Consider the following 21,399-nt stretch of genomic DNA (forward strand, 5'->3'; position numbering starts at 1 on the left):
TATTGCTCTTTCGGCAGACTTGTCTCTACTGAAAATTTGTTGGATTCGCCAGGAAACAGAACATCAATTCAAAACTGAATCACAGGCCAAACGTCATATTTCGTTTCGCTTGTATATCAATGCACCTGAACGTGCTGATATTTTCTCCTCCCACGATTTAGACGCACAGAAAAAATCTAACTATTCTTCTGAGAAGACAGCTGTAATGTATCAGACGCTAGAATACGGCTTACTGCAGCTTCTCGGTCGAACCGACAAACCGCACTGCGCCGACATCTTAACGTAAACAGCGCCGCCGCCATCGCGCATGCGCATTGCTCGACAGACTGGCGCGCATGCGCACTAGTGCCACCGGCTCCTTTTCGCATCATTCGGAGTCGGTCTTTTGTAGGTTCGTGTTGGCGTGAACGCAGTCAGATCGTTGAGTGGTCTCGTGGTGGTGAGCAGAGCTGGTCTGCGGGTGATTTGCGCCAGTACGTGAGTGAGTGTGTCTGTGCTAGTAGTGGTCGTGTTACGGGATCGACTCTTCATCGCTGCGATTTTTGTAACAGTTTTGTCCCAGGTAAGTAAGCAGCCCGTTCCTGAAATATATGTTTGCCGTTCGGGAAACGTTGTTTCACTGGCTATAAATTCACCTAAGTTATAAAATTAATTTTTCAAGCCATCAAAGAACGTACCACTATTGGTGCTAAGCGTATTTTTCGATATACGCGCGCTAGCCGGTATTTGCACCGGCTGCTGGCATTACGAAACTGTCAGTTGGGCGCAAGCACAAAAAGCACAGGGCGTAGCAGCTTAAGACAGCCGGTAACCCCGTGGCCTAGATCGGGGTCGATGGCTCAGCAGCTCTCTGCGAAACAGGTTCTAAATAAAGTTGCTTTTTTGGTCGCCGCAACACGTGTCCACGTCACGGGTTTCCCGAGTTTGGGAGGAAAAAAAGCAGAACACAGACCCGGTTGCTTATTGTTGATCACAAAATAGTGTAAAAATTAAAGCTAAACTGTCTTAAAATTATCATTGTTGTTAGCATAAGGGCAACGTCACCACGTGGGTGTAGTAATTAGGGTAGCGCTTCTTTTAGATCATTAAATTTTGTTACATGCTTCCTGTGGTTGACGTGAATGTAACATTATTCCGGTGAGACCTAATGTTAATTTAACACAACGTCGCGCGAACTAATATTTGCGCTAAGATTGCTCCACTCTGTGTAGTATGTGCACACGCTGCTATTCTCAAAGAATCTGCATATGAGGCGTTAGGAACAGTTTTGTGGGTACGTTGCTCTCAGCGGCTTGCACAACCTTAGGAAACTTTTCTGCGTGAAATTGCTTCCAGCCAGAAAAAAGTTTTAAATCGATACTTGTTGAAAAGGCAACGAAACGCTTTGAAAGGAAGGGTGACTAGTTTTAACTAAAGCAGGTAGTCCGCTATTGAGATAGACATAAATTTCTCATGCAAACCGCAAAAAGTGTCCATAGGATTTTCTTGGTTTGATAAGGTGTTGCAGTTTGACGCTTTTAATTATGCCTTGTGTTGTCAGCGCAAGTACATTTCCACTTCAGATTAGTTAAAATTGAGATATTACAGCAATAATTTACTAGTTACGTATGTGCTGCTTGAATGGAAGGGAAAGTGGGAAGATATCTCTCGTAGAAGCTAAGGACCTCATAATTTTCATCTTTCATATGGTGCATTGCGCCTTTACATTCGTACACTTGCGGCTCGTTAACGCCCGTGAAAAAAGCAACCACAAATAAAGTTGTTCCTGAGTCTGGCCACATTTCGCCTTCCATTCATTTAGAACATAGTTACGCCTTCTTCGGGGGTAAACTTGACAAGCGCCCTGTGAGCGAAGATTTGTAGAGGAATCTGTCTCCCGCAATAAAGCCCGTAATGAACAACTCTGCAAGTACTCTTTCATACAAATTAAGGTGGTCCGTAAGTGGGCTCGTACTCAGCAGCTCTCAATTTTAATTGCCAACAACTCGTATAGTCATGCAGCGCATGATGAGACCGCTTTTATTTATAATTTAATTTCAGCATAAAGGGATCTCAGCAGTAAAACTTGAAATACTTGACTTCATTGTTTATTTTTTAAGAGCGTAACAAAACAAATATATAGCTTTGTGCGCTGCCTAATGCAGTCGACTGTCTGATTTGATCATTGAGAGATTTTGCACACTGAAATAGAAACCGTTAGCGCAGGTAGCTTTAAACTGTTAACGGAGCTGTTTCTTCACTGAAGCTTAGTGTTAAAATTTCCTATTTCGCGAATCACGAGGTAATTTAAGCTTGCTCAATTTTTAGGTTTGCAAAAATGTGTAGGTGTAACTTGGAGATGGGACTATCGCGGTACTGGATGTTAATGAAGTTTTTTTCTATTCTTTCACACATTTATAACGTGGGGATTCATAGAGGCCCGTATGTTTCACGTGCTCAGGTCTTTATAATCGGGCGCAGATGCTGAGGGTGAAGGATGACGCTTCCAAGCATTTTGCCGGAAGTATTTATATTTTTGGACACAGTAATTTCCAAAATTTTCTGCTAACATTCGGTGAATACAGTAACTTGAGATATGATTCTCGAAAATAGCAAGATATTGCAAGCTTAGTTTACTTCGGGATATTTTTCAGTTGCGTTGGTGAGGTTTAGCCTGCGTAGGTAGGGTTTGCATCCGTACCAGCTGTAGAAAACAATTGCAGCCAGAATGAGGCACCCGTTGCAAACGGCAGGAAGTTATGAAGAAGATGCTCTACTTGCCAAACATCCGACGGGCTTTGCAGAATGTGGGTGTAAACGTCAAAAAAAGCTTCTTCCAGTTCACAAGCAAGTGAAGTACTGAAAACGGTGAGTGAGCATTTCTGTTTTATACCGTGCAAATTTATTTTCTAGGTTTGATGCTGATACCAGTTTTTCTGTCAGGTGCGCGAAACGTAATTTCCAAATTTTTGGAATGTGATGAAATATATCTGAATTAGTTTGCTGCGAGTTACGGTGAAGCTATATACTTCGTAGGATTGTTTCAAATTAACAGTAATAGACCGTGGTCAAAATCTATGGCTTGTTACGTCAGGCTGTATTGTAAACCATACACAATTCGTATTTTTAGCATAAAAGCTTTTTTGTGACATGGTGGATCATATTCTACTGTCAAGGTATTTGGCAATCCGATTACCTGGACACTTAAACAGCTTGGTAGGTCAGTTTCGAGCTTTACTGCTGCTCTTCACAAAAGGGCGTAGTTCCCCTTCCTACGACTCGATTCACAATCCTGTTCTCCCCGTGAATGTTGCGCTCTTCAGTCCGATGACTGGTTTGATGGCGCTCTTCCAAGCTGTGCAAGAAATGTCTGTCTCTACGTAACTACTGCAACCTACAGACGATAAGCAAAGTATGGAAACGCATGGTCATGCATAATACGATGTAGCAAATCCTTTGGCACTCGAATCAGCTTCCAGTCTTCTCGGAATGGATAAATATAGGTCATGTATGGTCTTAAAGGGAATCATATTCTCCCTGCAAGAGAGTGGCGGTTGGAGGTGGATAGCGATCACGCATCCTTCTCTCCGAAGCAGGCCACAGAGAGTCAATAATATTGAGATCTGGCGATTGTGGTGGCCAGGGGAGAAGCGACAATTCATCTTCGTGTCACAAAAGCGGTGCTTAACCATGCGAGCGATGTGATCAGGTACCGTGTCCTTGAACACCAGAGGGAACATACAGAGTACCATGGGACGGACATTATCAACTCAAGTGGTAACATAATCCTAGGCGGTAGCCCGTGAAGTATCTCGACATTGTACAAATAACCACCTCCATGTTTCACTCTTAGGACGTAAACTTGACCTGAAGTTGAAAACAGTGTGAAACAGTTCACCCGGTCAAATGACTTTCTTAAATTACTCCATAGTTCAGGTTGTATGGCTTCATCGCCACGTTTCACTGCTACGGCGTTTGGGTCATTTACAAGTCGTTCTTTAATTCTAGCTCCTCTCCCAATGTTACAGCATGCACTTCTTGCATTGTTAAGATATTTTTGTCCAATCCCTGTACGTCCGTTTCAACCTCCTTACTTCCCACCATTATGAAATTGATGAACCCATCATGCCTCCTGATCTCCCCCACAACCGATCCCTTCCTTTACTCAAGTTGTCCCATAAATTTTTCTCCAATTCGGTTCAGTTCTGTTTAGCCAACCATCTAATCTACAGGATTCATCTTTAGCAGCACACCTGGAAAGCTATCAACAGCTTATTGTGCGCGTTTCTTTTTCGTAGAAGGCTACTCTCTAGATACCTTCAGAAAAGATTACATAATATTTATATTCCATCTGTTAACAAGAGAGAGATCTTTCACAAACCGAGTATTTGCCAAAGTGTAACAGCTAACAGTAATGAACGTTAAGTTTCATTTGTATCGCTGTAGTATTCTTAGTTGCTTTAGTTATTGAAGGTATCAGAAGTGCATTATAGCAAATACTAAACCGTGCGTGTTTATTTTTCGATATGAGTTTAGTTTTATTCATTTCAAACATCGTGGGTGGTTTCCAATTAAATATAGGTTAATATTTTGTTTTTTATAAAAAGTTGGAAGAGATTGTGATGTGTTTTTTAATTTTCAGTAGAAGTTACATTTCGTAATGAACCATTTTTAGGTAAATGGCAGTTGCATATTGTTTGCTCGAACCATCGGAATTTTTGCGGATGCAGATGAGCTACAGTATTTAAAATATAATTTGCAGTGTTTTATGAATAATGAAAAATATCGTGCACGAACGCAGAAGTTAGTTTGAAATACAGTAGTTGACTGATTAAATTGCCGACAACGTTAACTGCAGTTTTAATGACTCCGCTTTTATAGTGGAAACTGTAAAAAGTAAAACATACTAAATGCAACTTGTGGCTGCCCTGATAAAACTATGTAGTCGCTGTTTCCCCTGCACTCTATGCCCCCCTCTGGCTATACATGTTCATTTTAACCATTGCGTTAAGTTTCCTACTTTAACAACAAAGTGCAAACCGTTGGCGTAAAAATTGCTTTCAAGTGTATAGAACAGTTTCTCATACTTCCGACTTAAGTATGTGTCTCTTCGATTGTGACACTTTGTTGATATTACCCAAACGCACATTTCAACCACGGTATTTGTTGCCAGGAATAATAGGTAAAGGAATGCAGTTCTAAAGGTGTGCTCATTTAATCCTGGTGGATCGTAGGATTATATTTTTATGTAATTTTAATAATTCGGTTAACTCTTTTGTTGGAGAAAAGGCAAAACTGTCAGCTGGCGACGTCAGGTCTGCCGCAGGTTCTCCCCAGTGTCGTCATAGCAGGTGGCTTCGGCGCAGTAGTGTGGGGTAGCTGTAGTTGTTTCCTGTGTTATACTGCACGTTGTTTCTTACGGTTTCCTTTCCTTGCGAAACGCGTTCGTAATTGTTTCAGTTAGGATCTTCATAAAACAAGTTAATACATGAAGACGATTTAAAATTAGATAACATCTAACACAGTGGTTCCTAACTTTACCGAGAACAATATCCTTGAATATAGTAAACAAGATGTTAGCTAGTAAAGTAACACTCCCTCCTCCCTCCCCCCCCCCCCCCCCCCCCCCCCCCCCCGCGTATCCCGACCACCAACGTCATTTTATTTTTAAAACGACGAAACATAAATCACATTTAGTTTTCTAGATGTCCAGACAAAAGAAATGTACTGTTTATTTGTAACCATCTTTTTCTTATGGGCTGATGGCGCAATTCAGTGCATCATGAGTGCTACCTACGACTCCCCAAAAGAAAGCTATCCACACTGGGAGTAGCAAACTTTAACAAAAGAAAAACTCCTCTCTCTACTGACATTTGTTTCATCCACGCCCTATTGCCTATTTAAAATCAACCAAATTAAAATGTCTGTGCAGATAAATTGTGGCAACTACGTACAACTTGGACAAGGCATTTTTCAAAAGATATTTATAGAAGCATGGCACAAAATAGAAAGTACGCATGTAGCAGTTGTAATAGGTCACAACGATGTTACACAAACTCTCACCACACCTACACGTTAATGCCAGTATTTGATAGACAAATACTAGCGTAATCAGCACTACATTCGTACGAAATAGTGGTCATAATAAGGATCTATTAAAAAACTTAGTTTCATGGCTGAAATGCAGTAGTACGCTTTTGCTTTTACCTCATGGAAATTCTATTTACCTCATGGACAATAACCTCCTCCTTAGGAACCATTGATCGAAGGCGAGCTGGCGTGTTTGCTGCAAGGAACGTTGATAGAAGGTACAACATAATCATATCGATCTATGGTACATTATACAGTCTCGGCAGTGAATGAATGGCGTGGCATAGCACTTAGTATTTTGCTACAATATGGGTTTCTTTCGGCGTATGGAACGCGGAAATGACTTCGTAAGTGCTTCTTTGCGTGATGTAGTTAAGTCTTTGTCTTAATGGCTATTACGGAAGTTATACGTAAGCGGCTTAACCTCACTCGTCTCTCGATTAAATACTCATTCTTGAAATTTTGTAATTAGGTTTTCGCCGGATAACTTGCTTCTGTGTTCAAGCCTCAACCGTTTTTCAACATTTCCATGATGCTCTCCCGCTAGTACAGCCTCTGACCAATTTTCCCGCTCTTCCTAGCACATTCTGTACACATTGCTCGACGTATTTGGATTGGGTCTCTCTCACTTAGTCAATATTCTACGGTGGGAAGCACTAGTGATTTGTAAGCAGTCTTCGTAGACTCATTGCATTTTACCAGTCAACATAGTCCTTTTTCCTTTGTCTCATCTGCACCGGGTCGGCCCGATTGCGTGATTATAAATGGATTTGACGTGGTTGATTTTAAGGGAGGTAGGACGTCAAACGGACCGACTTGGTCTCTACTTTTACAAATAAATTCATAAAACTTTGTCAGCATGACTAGGAGGGATTCTTGATTCATACTCATAGCATAACAAAATATTTTTTTTACATGTGAAAGTTCATCATTTTTCCACTTACTGTTGGCTGCATGTTTGTCGCTATAGGTACACTTTTCTTCACAAGTAAGAGAGCTGCTTCGATGAATTTTGCACAGCACACAAACCATAATTACAGGTGTGTGAGACAGAATTTATTTATGAAAAAATGAATGTTTAGAAAAAACTCAAATTTTGTAGTTAATTGTCTCAATTTTAACCACAGTGTTTAATACATTTGGAAAACTCTGAGTTCCATACATCTGTAAGAATGGTTTGTATGCTGGATTCATCGAAGAATCTCTTACTTGTGAAGAAAAGTCTACCTATAGCAACAAATGGAACCAATAGTAGGTGAAAAATGATGAAATTTCACAATTAAAAAATTTTGTTTTTGAACTTCCACTGCTATGTGTGTGAATCCTGAATCCTTCCTGGCCATTCTGACAGTTTCATGAATTTTTTTGTAAAAGTATCGACAGTGGAAATTAATGTCCTGTGGTGCCTCTCCTTGTCAAAGTCGGCCCGTTTGATGTCCTACCCACTCCGAGCTGGCCGAATACCCTTCATGTCGCCACCCTGTTACCCATAGAAAATCGTACATCGGTTGACCAACGTTGGCGTGGTACCAAGTCAAAAGCTCTTGGCTATCGAGAAGTACTCCAGCCACTGGATCTCCTTGACCCTTCCACGACCCTTGGTTTGCAGAATGTCCTGTGAAGAAAGGGCGAGTAGGGATTCGCATATTGATGCTTTTGGATTCATGCCGGTTTGGGATGGAGGACCAGCTGTTAGAGATACCTCACAGTCCAAACTCGAAGTATGTTCTAGGATTCTACTACAGACGGACGTCAGTGAGACTGGACGAGTTTTGTGGTTCGCTTACGTCACTCTTCTTGTGGATCTGCACTTTTTTTCGTTCATTGCCTAACGTGACGAAGCAGTTTCTATATCTACGTCCCACGCGCCCCACTGCGTGGTTTGGGTACCACTAATTTCCTTGTGTTTCGTAGACTGTTGTTGCGGAGGTTGAGCGGGTTTCAGTAGATTTGCTTGTAACCCGGAATCGTTACAATAATTGTGACCAGTACTTTAGATATTATAGGAAGTAATGTTTCACAACAGAAACGCGACCATTTATTAGCCACATTGCTACAGTATTCCGCAACATAGACTTGATACCGATCTCTAGTTTTGTTGACGTGCCCTCCAGCACACCGAAATGACATCTGCATTTTTCTGGTCACCCAGGACGCTGCAGCTTCAGTGATCTAAGTACTGTTGTTGTACTGCGTTCGTCATACGAATTAATCTGTTGTAAACCTTACACTTTGTAGTCTTCCGTGTTTGTTGGACACGTTTGGATTTCGCTTCAGGAGGAGCGGAAACAAAGCTGCCTAGAGTACAGTCCAATACGATGATAAATATACGTCTTATGCTGTGCGTTGAAAGTACATTGACTCAGCGATAGTATCGGACAGCAGCATTACAGGCGCTTTCAACTTGAGACAGCAGTGGCCTGACCGCGTAGTACAAGTAACGTGCAATGACCTGAGAAGTTGCAGTTAAACGTAGAAAGAGACCTGCAGAGAAGCAATATAGCTGTGAACATCTAATTTTTAAGCAGAATGAAATAAAACATTGCAAAACTCCCATAATGCGCTTCTTAAAAGACGAGAGGGAAAACATATGCTCTTGTTTTTAGCTAATTAAACACAAGAGTGATGAAAATAGGATAGTTTTTCTGCGTAAGCTGTGTGTAACGTAAGAGAACCGCGGGAATTTCACAGTATAGTTAGTCGTCTGGTAATATCTGTACTGTCCCATATCAGAACCTGATGAATACATTTTAGAAGTGGAACTGCCATCTGCTACATTGATAAAGAGGTAATCAATAACAGAATCCACGAAACCATCCAAGGGCCACGTTTTCGCTTTTATGGCGTGCGGTTTTGCATCCCGCTGGCGTTCGGCTGTATTATGTGACAAAGCGTTAGTTTCAGTACGTCTGGCAGCTTAAATGATGTTATTTCTCACGACAAATCCCTAAACCTGGCTCTAGATCAGTTATATTTGATTTAGACTGCAGTAGTACGTTGGTAACTTAACGACAATGAGACGTGCAGGCTTCACAGCTTCAACAATACTGTATTGGCCTACAGTGGTTACCATGTCCTGCGTTTTCCAAGATGTTATCGGCCTACGCTCAAGTTTCACGCTATGATATGCATTGTCTATTACACTAATGATAGAGGGCTCCAATTTGGGCAGAACATTTCTAAACCACTTCAACACTTCATTCATTTCTTCGTGGTAATCTCCTGTTTCGTTAGATTCAAAATCAAATCACCACTTCCAAGAAATCACAATTATCTATCTATATGCACAATAATTAACCTCTTTCCTTTACCTGTCGTGTTTTTTATCCCTGTTACAGACTTGCAACAGAAGTTTGCCTCTTAATCTGTAACGGTTGTCATTCCTTTCAGTGTGATATGTCCCGCATTAACCCAAGTCTCATCAACGTAATTAATATTACATTCCTCACGTCTAAATTCGAGAATCTGACGAAGACAACGCCTCCTCCACAAAGAAATATCATCTGTCTGCTACTATACTCCTTCCTTTCCTTTTTTCAAACTGGAAACCATTGTCACCCATTAGTTTGTAAAATGTTCTCTCTTAAAACTGGGCAAGTCGTCATCGTCATTTACTTATTTCTGAAGAAAAACGGGTGCATCTTTGACCGCGTAACACTGTTCAAAAAATCGTCACACTTTTGTAAGAGACACGGCTGACGTTCCTGCGTCTTCGCTGGAGTGGACAGGTTGCCGGTATCCTGGTTTTCTTTCCGCGCACTCACTTCATGTGACACAGAAATATCAGTAAATTCAATGTCATTTCTACAATCTGCCGTATGGTTGGTGACGGGTATGTACACTGTTATAACCACTCGGAACAATCTGTTTCTCGCTACTTTTTTTATGGTGTTCCACGCACATATTTCAATACGGAGCGGGAAGCATCATAATCCACTTTCACACTACGCATCAACAGCACGACAATCCGCACAACAGTACAGAAACTGAGATTGTACACCGTTTTAAAATAAAACTACATAGTAAGTTTTGTGAAAACGTCGATGGCTATTAATACATTAGAACATTATTTACAGTAACATAGCAAGATATCTTACATGCAAGTAGGGACCTGCGTACCACCATCAAGTGTACGTGTGCTAAGACTACTGACCGGTAATCGCGTTTTTATTTTTTTTATACGTCAGTGGGACAGCTTCTTTGTTGTAAACTACATGTACTCTTAAGACGAACGACACTCCGCGAAGGAATTACACGAAAGGCAGGGAGATCGGTAGATATGATGTACATGTATGGTCAAAGAAAGGTTTAAGAGTTCAGAACAATCTGAGGATTTATTCAAGAGAAAGACCTTAAAGAATTGTGCAAATCAACAGCGCGTTGGCTGTCCTCTGGCCCTTACGCAAGCAGTTATTCGGCTTCGCATTGATCGATAGTTCTTGGATGTCCTGGAGGATATCGTTGCAAATTGGCCCTATTTCGTGCATTAGATAGTCGGAATCCCTAGCTGGTTGGACGGCCCTACCGTTAATGTGATACCTACAGCAAGCACCTGAAAATGCGACCGATTAGCTCATTGTCTTGAGGGGAGGGGGGGGGGAGGAGGAGCTGAAAGGGATCGTGGAAGGGGAAACACACATTAATTTCTCTCGCGGCACTGCCTACATAGAGGTGATGCGTGTACTTTGTACCGGTCACCAGTATAGTGTAAATACAGCATGGAAGTAATATGGATTCGTAAAGACTGATTATCTAGAGCCCTAATTTCCTTGCACTAGCATAACTTAAACATGCGTGCATTCATCAACTGCCACAAGATCAAAATTGCACAATGAAGCAAAAACAATAAAAACAACTCAGCATCAAAATTCAGTTTTATATTTACTACACGTTGGCGCATGCTTCTTTCCAAAACGTTGGCCAACGTACACCAGTTCCATTCCGTAGGAAGTGCACGCACCTGGGGATTGACAGCGCAGATGTGGAACAAGTCAACATTTCCCCGCTCACTTATAACGCGGCGACTTAACACTCCTCCATCACGTACGTCTTTGAGGTAACCCGCTAAATAAAATTGCGCGTACAACTACCGTAACTCTGTCAGTTCTTAACAATTTCCTCACTTCATTTTCGGACAAGATCTCATGTTGCAATACTGGTGAGTGCGATGAGTACACTTCAGTTCTGCACAAATTTATACCGATTTTCACGCGTTCATTGGATTATGAGCGGTAGAGTATTTGTTACAGTACAAACATTTTGGATGTTAGTGTCTTATCTCAAAGGCGTGCAGGCGAAAGGGAGAGAGAGAGAGAGAGAGAGAGAGAGAGAGAATACCATTGTCACTGCGGTGATGTGAGAGGGGGACTGTTTCTCAGTTTCGGAGCTGCCTACAGAAGAGTTCGCGCTCATCGTACAAATAAGCTGCAATAGTACAAATTTCACACTGAAGAAACATAGATGAGAGATTGCGAATTATACAGATTTTAGGTGGCATCAGATAATTTTATATAAATAAAATTACTATTACTAATAATTGTTCGTTTCGTAATTTAAATTTTCAACGCCAGACATTACACCATGACACACCACCACTTTCCTCGCATCTTTAGTGTCACAACGGTAAGATTTAGACTATGACGCCAATGGGAAAAAGAGGTTCACCCATACGAAATGCTTCGCCTTGTTCTGGCATGCCACGGGAAGCACAACTAAAAATGTGGATTTTGTACTTCCTCGGCCACTTTTTATTTGGGTGACAACGAAAGACTTTTGCTTTGTCGACTAACATAGACATGAAAATGGTTTTGGCCTATTGTTATTTTACACACAACTGTATGACACAAAACCCTCCAAAAACTATCAATTTTCAGTTTTATAATGATGACTAGTTCAACAACATTACCATAAATTTTACATAATCACTTTTGTGACAATTCACATAAGAGAACCTATTCTGCCTCTGCAAGTTACTGCAACATCTCCATTTAGGCTAGGAAAATTACTTTACGCCGTAGGGTTTTTCGGCTTTGGGAGACGGAATGGCATAACAGTACACAAAACATGCTGCGTTTCATTATGGAGACTACGAATGTGTGGAAGTCTTCGATGCGGGCCTCTCACAGATAATCAGTTGTCCTCTGTTGGCTCTGCATTGGCCACCCACGGTTATCTTCTGCCCCGTGGAGACCCGCCAGTGTGTCGGTGCGGCGCCCGGTTGACAGTGGCCCATATTCTGGTGCCCTGTCCCACTTTGACTGCCCAGCGACGAAATCTTGGGTTACTGGACTCGTTGCCGCTAATGTTATCTGACAACGCCTTATCAGCTGATTTAGATTTACATTTTATTCGTGAGGGTGGGTTCTATGATTTAATCTCAATTTTAGCTCGTGTCCTTTGTCCCTCTGTGTGCACCACCCTGGTGCTTTTAGGGTGGAGGTTTTAATGTGTTGCTGAGTGGCTGGCTTTTCCTTTTTATTCTCGTGGTCAGCCAGCCACTGTTATCTGCTATCTTGTTTTTAATACCTTCTCCCTGTTTCTTGCATGTGCTCCTGGTTTTCTTGCCCTGTTTTGTCCATCGTAGTGTTCGTTCTTCTGCCGTTCTTTTGGTTCTTACTGTCTCCTGTTGTGCCGTACGTCTGCTCTGTTTTCTCAGTTCCCCTGGGGCAATTGTTCTACACTGGCAACAACGGACCGATGACCTCGCAGTTTGGTCCCCCCCACCCGCCTTCTAAACAAACCAACCAACCAACCACACAATTCACTTCATCTCTTAAGTTCAAATAATCTAACATATTTCCATGTGGGAGCCAGCTTGCTTAAGACGACGTTGAGTTCGTTTGGAGGTGTCAAATCGGCCAAGACTTGACAGTGTATAACAGTGATTTGAAATAACATTGGTATTCTTTTCTCTTGCACGAATCGTGAGCAAGATCCAAGCGTTAACGGTTTACCATCTGAGCATACACTGAGCTCATTTTGCTACGACAGTTCATATTTACTAAAAAAGTTAGATATCGTTGTCATTGTATGACTTGCTTTTGAACTACTTAGCTCTGTAGAAAACAGCATCTTTTTTTTTGTTTGGTTTCAGTACTGCGAAAATTTAATTCTTTCACGGCCTACACAACCTGATTTGTTGTATCTTAGGCCATATCGTCAGTCCCATGTTTCACAGTTTGCAAAAAAGGTAGTTGTGAAAGTTTTTTCATGGCACTACAAAAATATCAGTGCTTAAAAAAAGGGGGTTTGACAAGTGTTTCTCCGACAACACGACTTTCTTTAACCTTTGCGATAAGTGGCGATAACTAGGATCGCTTTTTCAGAAGACTGAGCAGTGGCTCCAATACTATCGAACTTCATACGTTTAAACTCACACATTTTGCAACAGAAGTACTATCGGCTTATCTTCAAAACGCTATTTGATCCACAAGTGCCGTTAGAAACAAGGTATCATAGCATCGTTGTTGAATGCTTCATAACTAGCAACACATTGAGGCTTGTCACCACCATTGTTTTGTACAACAGCAAAACCGTATTTAATGTAATCATCGCGTTCTTTGCGTTTCTTCGACAAACCCGTGACGAAGTAAAGAATGAAAATGCTTTACAAGTTGACAGTTCAATTTCACATCAGACACAAGACTAACCTGCTTGTTTGATCGATACTGACAGAACAACTCAGTCCAACAGAGGCTTGTGTACCAACTCTGCTGAGAAACAAAGCCACTACTGACGATAAGTACTACGTCGCTGAAGCTGTGAGAAATTCTATTCAAAAGACAGGTGGCACCAAGTGTTCCGAATTGAGCCGGCCTGCGACGATCGGCCAAGTTTTCGCACGTGTACTGTACTTCTACCAACGAATTAGAGGTCGGACTGGCTACGGTAAGTACCACCCTTATATTCAGGCTGATGATCTAAGACGAAAATGAATCAGAGTACACAGGAAATACTAAATACATAGTCGGCAGTTCGTCGTAAGTACTAAAACATTTTTGTTAAAATAGCTGTTTTTCACAACATACAGCGTTGGTATCATTCGTCTCGGGCGCGCCCTTTTATATGGCTCCACCCTTGAGGGAAGGGGGGGGGGGGGGGAGCGGGCACAATTTGAAAACCAATTTTTTAGGGAAATGAAAACCGCCGTATTGAAGTGCATCCTGCACTTCGCTGTTTATTTTCGACGACAGTTGACTATGCGTTTCAGTGTGAGTCATTTACGTGGACATGTGGACAAGAGTCATGAACACCTCCTTTTAGGAAGAGCTTGTGCCCAGCTGCCGGACAAAGCAAGCTTGAGACGTCAGCTGTTGATGCTGCTTCTTCGTACGCGTCGTCTTAGCGTAGTCACTGTCTTAATTGCACCTCCACGGTACGTTGCTGATGGCACTCTGCATGATTGTGGCGGAGTACCTTCTCCCGTTGGCGGTAAACACAGTCGCCCTTTGTCTTGGAAATCATAAAATACTGCTATTGGAACAAATTTCTGCCTCATTTCGCAGTTGGCACATTTCTAGACGTAATGGCAGAAGTTCTATTCCAGTTCCACAAAATAGTAAACGGAACCAGTTTCCTGTCTGATTCGTGTTACGATGATGTTGTCTACAACGAGATGTTTTGATGCAACCATTTATGCTAATATCCCATGTGCAGTCCTCCTCAAATTTTCAGTACAGTATCACTAGATCAAGCGTATGTGCTTGACTAATAAGACTCCATGCTGATAACATGGGGCTGTGTTTGAAGATTTAAGCTGCTGCTATGATCAGTCCAAAGACTAGTTTCATGGAGCTTACTATTCTAGTCTTTCCTGCGCAACCCTCTTCATCTCTGCATAATAGTAACCAAATTATATCCATAACCAATTACATCCACTTGAACATCCGTACTCTAATAAATTCATGGTCGCCATCTGAAATGCCCCCTCCCCATGCTTCCCACAGAGCCAGATTGTTGTCTCACCATGTGTCCTATCAAGCGATAGCGTGTACCCTATTACAAGTAAAATGAGATTTTGAAGTGAACATTTGTTCAAATTTCGGGAAACAAAGGATTGGGCAAGTACAAGAAACGAATTTCTTTAATTCTGTTCGGTGATCGCAACCAAATTGTCGTGAGAGTATCGTTTTCGGTCCATAATGACCACCTTCAGTTCTAATTCAAAACCGTAGGGGTAGTACACAGGGTGGTTATCATTAAACTTTAGCTGCTTCAGGCAGCCCCTCCCCCATGAAAAACGAGTGATCGTAGGACAATTAAATGTTTTGGAAACCTTTTATAAGGACATGCAGAAGAGAAATGAACACTTGAAAGAAACATTTTAATATCCACTTGACAGTGTAATACATAATTGCGTATGCGGTTTACACTAGGTGACAAGTCACGGGTTAGCGATATGCAGAGGGCAGTAGTATAGCGTACATACGGTATAAAAGGGGTACATACAGTATAAAAGGGCAGCGCTTTGGCACAACTGTCATTTGGACTCCTGGTATTCATGTGAAAAGGTTGCCGACATCATTATGAAATTGACTATCAGTGCGGAATGGCAGTGGGAGCTAGACGCAGGGGACAATCCATTTTCGAAATCATTATGGAATTCAATATTCCGAGATCCACAGTGTCCAGAGCGTGCTGAAAATACCAAATTTAAAGCGTAACATCTCACCAACGCAGAGGCCGACGGCGTTCACTTAACGACCGACAACAGCAGCGTCTGTGTAGAATTGTCATTGCTAACAGACAAGCAATACTCCGTGAAATAACCGCAGAAATCAATGTGGAGCGTACGACGAACGTATCCATTAGGACAGTGCGGCGAAAGTTGGGCCGTGGCAGCAGACGACTGACGCGACTGCCTTTATTAAATAGCCCACCGTTGCGTGCACAGCTTCTCCTGACCTCGTGACCATATCGATTGATCGCTAGACCACTGAAAAACCGTGGCATGGACCAATGTGTCCCAATTTCAGTTGCCAAAAACCTGTGCTACAGACTCCACGAAGCAATGGACCCAGGTTATCAACAAGGCACTGGGCAAGGTAGTGGCGGTTCCATAATAATTTGTTTACATGGAATGTACTGGGTCCTCTCGCCCATCTGAACTGCTCATTGACGGGAAATGATTAGGTTCAGCTACTTGGAACCATTTGCAGCCATTCAATGAATCTCATGTTTCCCAACGAACGATGGAATTTTTATGGATGCCAATGCGCCATGTTACCGCGTCACAATTGTTCGCGATTTATTTGAAGAACATTCTGGGCTATTCGAGCCAATAATTTCCCCTTCCCCTCCGTTCTCCGCAAATGAATCGCATCGAACATTCATGGGGCATAATCGAGAGGTTAGTTCGTGCAGAATATCTTGCAGTGGGAACACTTCCGCAATTAAGGGCGGTTATAGGGGCAGCACGGCTCAGTATTTCTGCATGGGACTTGGTGTGTCAATGACGCGCAGTTACTGCTCTAAGCCGAGCTAAAGAAGGTCCGACAAGATATTCGGTAGCGTCCCATGATTTGTCACCTAAGTGTACGTTCCAGGTTACAAACGTTGCTCAATGCGAGCACCATCTGCGTCCGTGACAGCCTGGAAGTTTGTACGGATACCATTTTACGGTTCGCAGCAGTTTTCGAACGGTGGACCATGGAATGGTCAGCTTCCGTGACACGGCTCGTGCACTGCATGAAAGTCACACATTGCGTCCAGCATTCCCAGCCATAGCTGGAATAACTTAAACACTCTACGGCACAATTGGCTGTCTGCCTCTCCAAGGAGCAATTCCCATAACGCCAGTCCATTCGAACTTCCCAATCACGTTCTTTAAGTCAGTTACGGAAGGAGGATCTTTTCGTATTGGGCCTATACTAGCGAAGGACAATAGCACTATCGAAGTTTCGATTGAATAACCTTACTAATAAAGCCTTTCTCGCTTCGTGCAAACACATGTCTGTCTGCTACTGCAATTCACACTGATGCTTGCAAAGAAGGGAAATCAGAAAGGTGGAAGGAGTATATATAGGGTCTATACAAGGGCGATGCACTTGAGAACAATATTATGGAAATGGAAGAGGATGTAGATGAAGATGAAATGGGAGATACGATACTGCGTGAAGAATTTGACAGAGCACTGAAAGACCTGAGTCGAAACAAGGCCCCCGGAGTAGACAACATTCCATTGGAACTACTGACGGCCTTGGGAGAGCCGGTCCTGACACAACTACCATCTGGTGAGCAAGATGTATGAGACAGGCGAAATACCCTCAGACTTCAAGAAGAATATAATAATTCCAATCCCAAAGAAAGCAGGTGTTGACAGATGTGAAAATTACCGAACTATCAGTTTAATAAGCCACAGCTGCAAAATACTAACAGAAATTCTTTACAGACGAATGGAAAAACTAATAAAAGCCAAACTCGGGGAAGACCAGTTTGGATTCCGTAGAAATGTTGGAACATGTGAGGCAATACTGACCCTACGACTTACCTTAGAAGAAAGATTAAGGAAAGGCAAACCTACATTTCTAGCATTTGTAGACTTAGAGAAAGCTATTGACGATGTTGACTGGAATACTCTTTCAAATTCTAAACGAGCCAGGGGTAAAATACAAGGAGCGAAAGGTTATTTACAATTTGTACAGAAACCAGATAACAGTTATGAGTCGAGGGGCAGGAAAGGGAAACAGTGGTGGGGAAGGGAGTGAGACAGGTTTGTAGCCTCTGCCCGATGTTATTCAATCTGTATATTGAGCAAGCAGTAAAGGAAACAAAAGAAAAATTCGGAGTAGGTATTAAAATCCAAGGAGAAGAAATAAAAACTTTGAGGTTCGCCGATGACATTGTAATTCTGTCAGAGACAGCAAAGGACTTAGAAGAGCAGTTGAATGGAATGGACAGTGTCTTGAAAGGAGGATATAAGATGAACACCAACAAAAGTAAAACGAGGATAATGGAATGTAGTCGAATTAAGTCGGGTGATGCTGAGGGAATTAGATTAGGAAATGAGGCACTTAAAGTAGTAAAGGAGCTTTGCTATTTGGGGAGCAAAATAACTGATGATGGTCAAAGTAGAGAGGAGATAAAATGTAGACTAGCAATGGCAAGGAAAGCGTTTCTGAAGAAGAGAAATTTAACATCGAGTATAGATTTGTCAGGAAGTCATTTCTGAAAGTATTTGTATGGAGTGTAGCCATATATGGAAGTGAAACATGAACGATAAATAATTCGGAAAAGAAGAGAATAGAAGCTTTCGAAATGTGGTGCTACAGAAGAATGCTGAAGATTAGATGGGTAGATCACACAACTAATGAGGAAGTATTGAATAGGATTAGGGAGAAGTTTGTGGCACAACTTGACTAGAAGAAGGGATCGGTTGGTAGGACATGTTCTGAGGCATCAAGGGATCACCAATTTGGTATTGGAGGGCAGCGTGGAAGGTAAAAATCGTATAGGGAGATAAAGAGATGAATACACTAAGCAGATTCAGAAGGATGTAGGTTGCAGTAGGTACTGGGAGATGAAGCAGCTTGCACAGGATAGAGTAGCATGGAGAGCTGCATCAAACCAGTCTCAGGACTGAAGACCGCAATAACAACAACAACAACAACTTGTTTAAACTCCGCGTCGCCGCATCAGTACCGGCGGCTAACGTAAAGTCATGACTCTTACGACACTTACAACACACATCCTGCGGCGCACGGTGTGAACGTTCCTTACAAATGCTGGGTACTGAAATATGCTCACTATTTTTATAGACTTGAATTTAGCATATTTCGTGACAGTACCCACTTTTCCGTGTAATGTTTCAAACATATTTGACTTTTTTGTGTTGGCTTCAGTCGTCTAGTGAAAGTATGATTCCAGAATGCTGTTTCGTCGGCTGCGGAAATGTCCTGGTTCAATGCGTTTGCCTCATTTTTGGTGCTTCAAATACCATTTTTTCGAGTGTGCTTCCCTCTTGATGTTTATATAAAATAGTAGAATAACTCATTTTGGCTGGTCACTTGCAAATTATTATGACGGAGACCTGTACATTGTTCCACCGTCACACACCGAGAGTTCACTGCGATTGACTACGGTCAGAGACGACTCCAGCGTCAAAAACATTTCACACAACACGCATGTTTTCACTTGTAACCAGTCTCTTTGATATTCTTCGTCACATCTACTAATATTAATCAATATGCTGTCACTCTCGAACATACAAGCATATTAGCATAAAATAAGGCAAATTAAGATTCACAAATAATATTCTGACAAAAATATAAGAAAACATTTACAACCTCCCTCATTCGATGTGGTATCGACAAATCCGGCAGAAAATAACACATCTCCCAGATCCATTACAGTACCCATACGCTAAATAGCTTTCCGTCTACTTTGGCTCAAGCAGCGAAAGTTTAATTATGACCACCCTGCATAATCGTAATATGATTAAGGATAAGGTAAGGCTTTTTCTGTATTTAATTATATCTGAAAATGGGCATTGTGGACCCAAATTGATATTTTGCCATTTGGGCAAATGTTACTGGAATCAAAGGAATATTGCACTTCCTGCATCACTTTTTATTCGCTGGTATGCAGTCGCTTGCGAAAGATTTTCTTGTCGCAATCGAAGCACTTACTATAAAACGGAACTGCAGAATTTTTGGCGTTATTCGATAAAAAGCATTTTTCTCAGAAACAGCTTACTCAAGTCATGTGGTGATGCAAAGAATGTTTCCTGAATCCGCAGTGCAAAAACAATTTTAATTTCGCTGAGCACGGTATAATTGCGAGATTATCGGCCGATATGGCCGGTCGCACTTAGACGGCGCACAAGATGCCGGGCAGTATGGAAGTGGTCGGCTATTTCCGTCCAATGCCAATCGGGCCGAAGTGTCATCTCGCCGCCACTTTGACCGGAGCCTTTGAAAACGTCACGGATTTCTCGGCGCTTCTATGGCTCCTTCGAACATGTATTTAGTTTGAGACCTCGTCATCGTGGGGTTAAATAACAATTTCCGATACTTAAAAGAAAATCGCCGACAATGAAACCAGCCAATTATTCTTCCTTCTGTTGGTTATAAAGCAGTGTTGAGAGAGCGTGTAGAATGTAGCATACCGTTCCGTGCGCTTGCCATGGAGTGGAAAAATGTGAAGTCAACTGCGAGCTGTTGACCTTTCTCCCGGTCCAGAATGTCGCAATAACATTTCCGGACGCCGCCTCTGTCGCAGTCGTATTTCTGGCACCAGAGCGTAGAGATAGCTCACCGAAAAGCTTCTGTAAAGAGCCCCTCAGCTTTTGTTTCTAGTTGTGCATTCCAGGGATAGCCCTCCTAAACGATAAATGATTATTAACTCAGTCTTTCATCTTTCTGCAGCATTACTACTCGTACAAAGCGACAAATGTGTTTTCGACTGCGTGTTATATTCGATCTCCTGCAAGTAAAATCTGCACAAGTATCCAGTCAGAGCATAAAATTTTAAAGTGCTTCAAATGTTGGCAACTTGTTTTTTCATGTTTGGGTCGACAACCTGAACGTAATTTCTGAATGCTACAACAGTTTTAAATGTCTATCATAGCCTGAAAAATTATCTGTACAACATGACCTTTGTTGCCTCGTTATTAATTACATTAGTGGACACGAGAGACCATTTTTATCAACAAAACGATGGTATATTTTGTTCATCCCCCTGCGGGTTCGGGGGTTAGAATAGGCCCGCGGTCTGTCGTAAGAGGCGACTTAAAGGAGTCTCAAACTTTTCGGCCTTATATGATAGCCCCCTGTTGGGTTTGACCTCCATCTCTCAAAATTTTCCGAAGAGCGAGCCGATTGGGGAAGGGCGCCTTACTTGGTGCATTGTGTCCATCTTGCGATCAGACCTTTCGCCAGCTTATACACCGTTTAACTGCAGTCCTGTCCGCTCTCCATCTCTTGGGCATGACTCTTTTTCTGCGTGCAGATAACACCTTGCACTGTGCAGTGCCTCTTTCTGCACCGACGGCGACCATGGACCACATGTTACCTAACATCCAGCACAGTGGCCAGTCCGATGTAGTGGGGCCACCATGTACCCTGTTGGTTGTAGCCCCCTGACAACACAGGGATCGCTCTACTGGTGCCTGCGCCGTTAACTCCCCACGTATGCCAAGGAGTAGATGCCTATTCTCCTGGGGTATCGGGACTCCCGGCAACGGCCATCCTGCCAGGTGGCTCTTGCCGTGACTGGGTGGCGCCCGTGGGGAGGGCCCTTGGTCGGAGTAGGTGGCATCAGGGCGGATGACCCGCAATGAAGCGTGGTACATCGTCTCTTGCTGGTGGCCAGCCGCCAGCAGTCTCTAAGCGT

The 21,399-nt window shown here is 42.4% G+C and overlaps 1 protein-coding gene across 4 annotated transcripts in view; it reads left to right on the forward strand.

Moving 5' to 3' along the window:
* The first annotated feature begins 341 nt into the window (after positions 1-341).
* LOC126277931 (multidrug resistance-associated protein 1) overlaps positions 342-21,399 on the forward strand; it is a 342,566-nt gene continuing 321,508 nt past the window's right edge. For 2 of the 4 annotated variants that reach the window (XM_049977509.1, XM_049977510.1), the window contains exon 1: positions 366-562. The gene's annotated coding sequence lies outside the window, so the exon portion shown is untranslated. Of the gene's footprint in view, positions 563-21,399 lie in introns of all 4 variants that reach the window. The other 2 variants (XM_049977512.1, XM_049977511.1) reach the window with 2 other exon arrangements.

This window comes from Schistocerca gregaria, chromosome 6 (genome assembly GCF_023897955.1).
Source record: "Schistocerca gregaria isolate iqSchGreg1 chromosome 6, iqSchGreg1.2, whole genome shotgun sequence".
Classification (NCBI taxonomy): domain Eukaryota; kingdom Metazoa; phylum Arthropoda; class Insecta; order Orthoptera; family Acrididae; genus Schistocerca; species Schistocerca gregaria.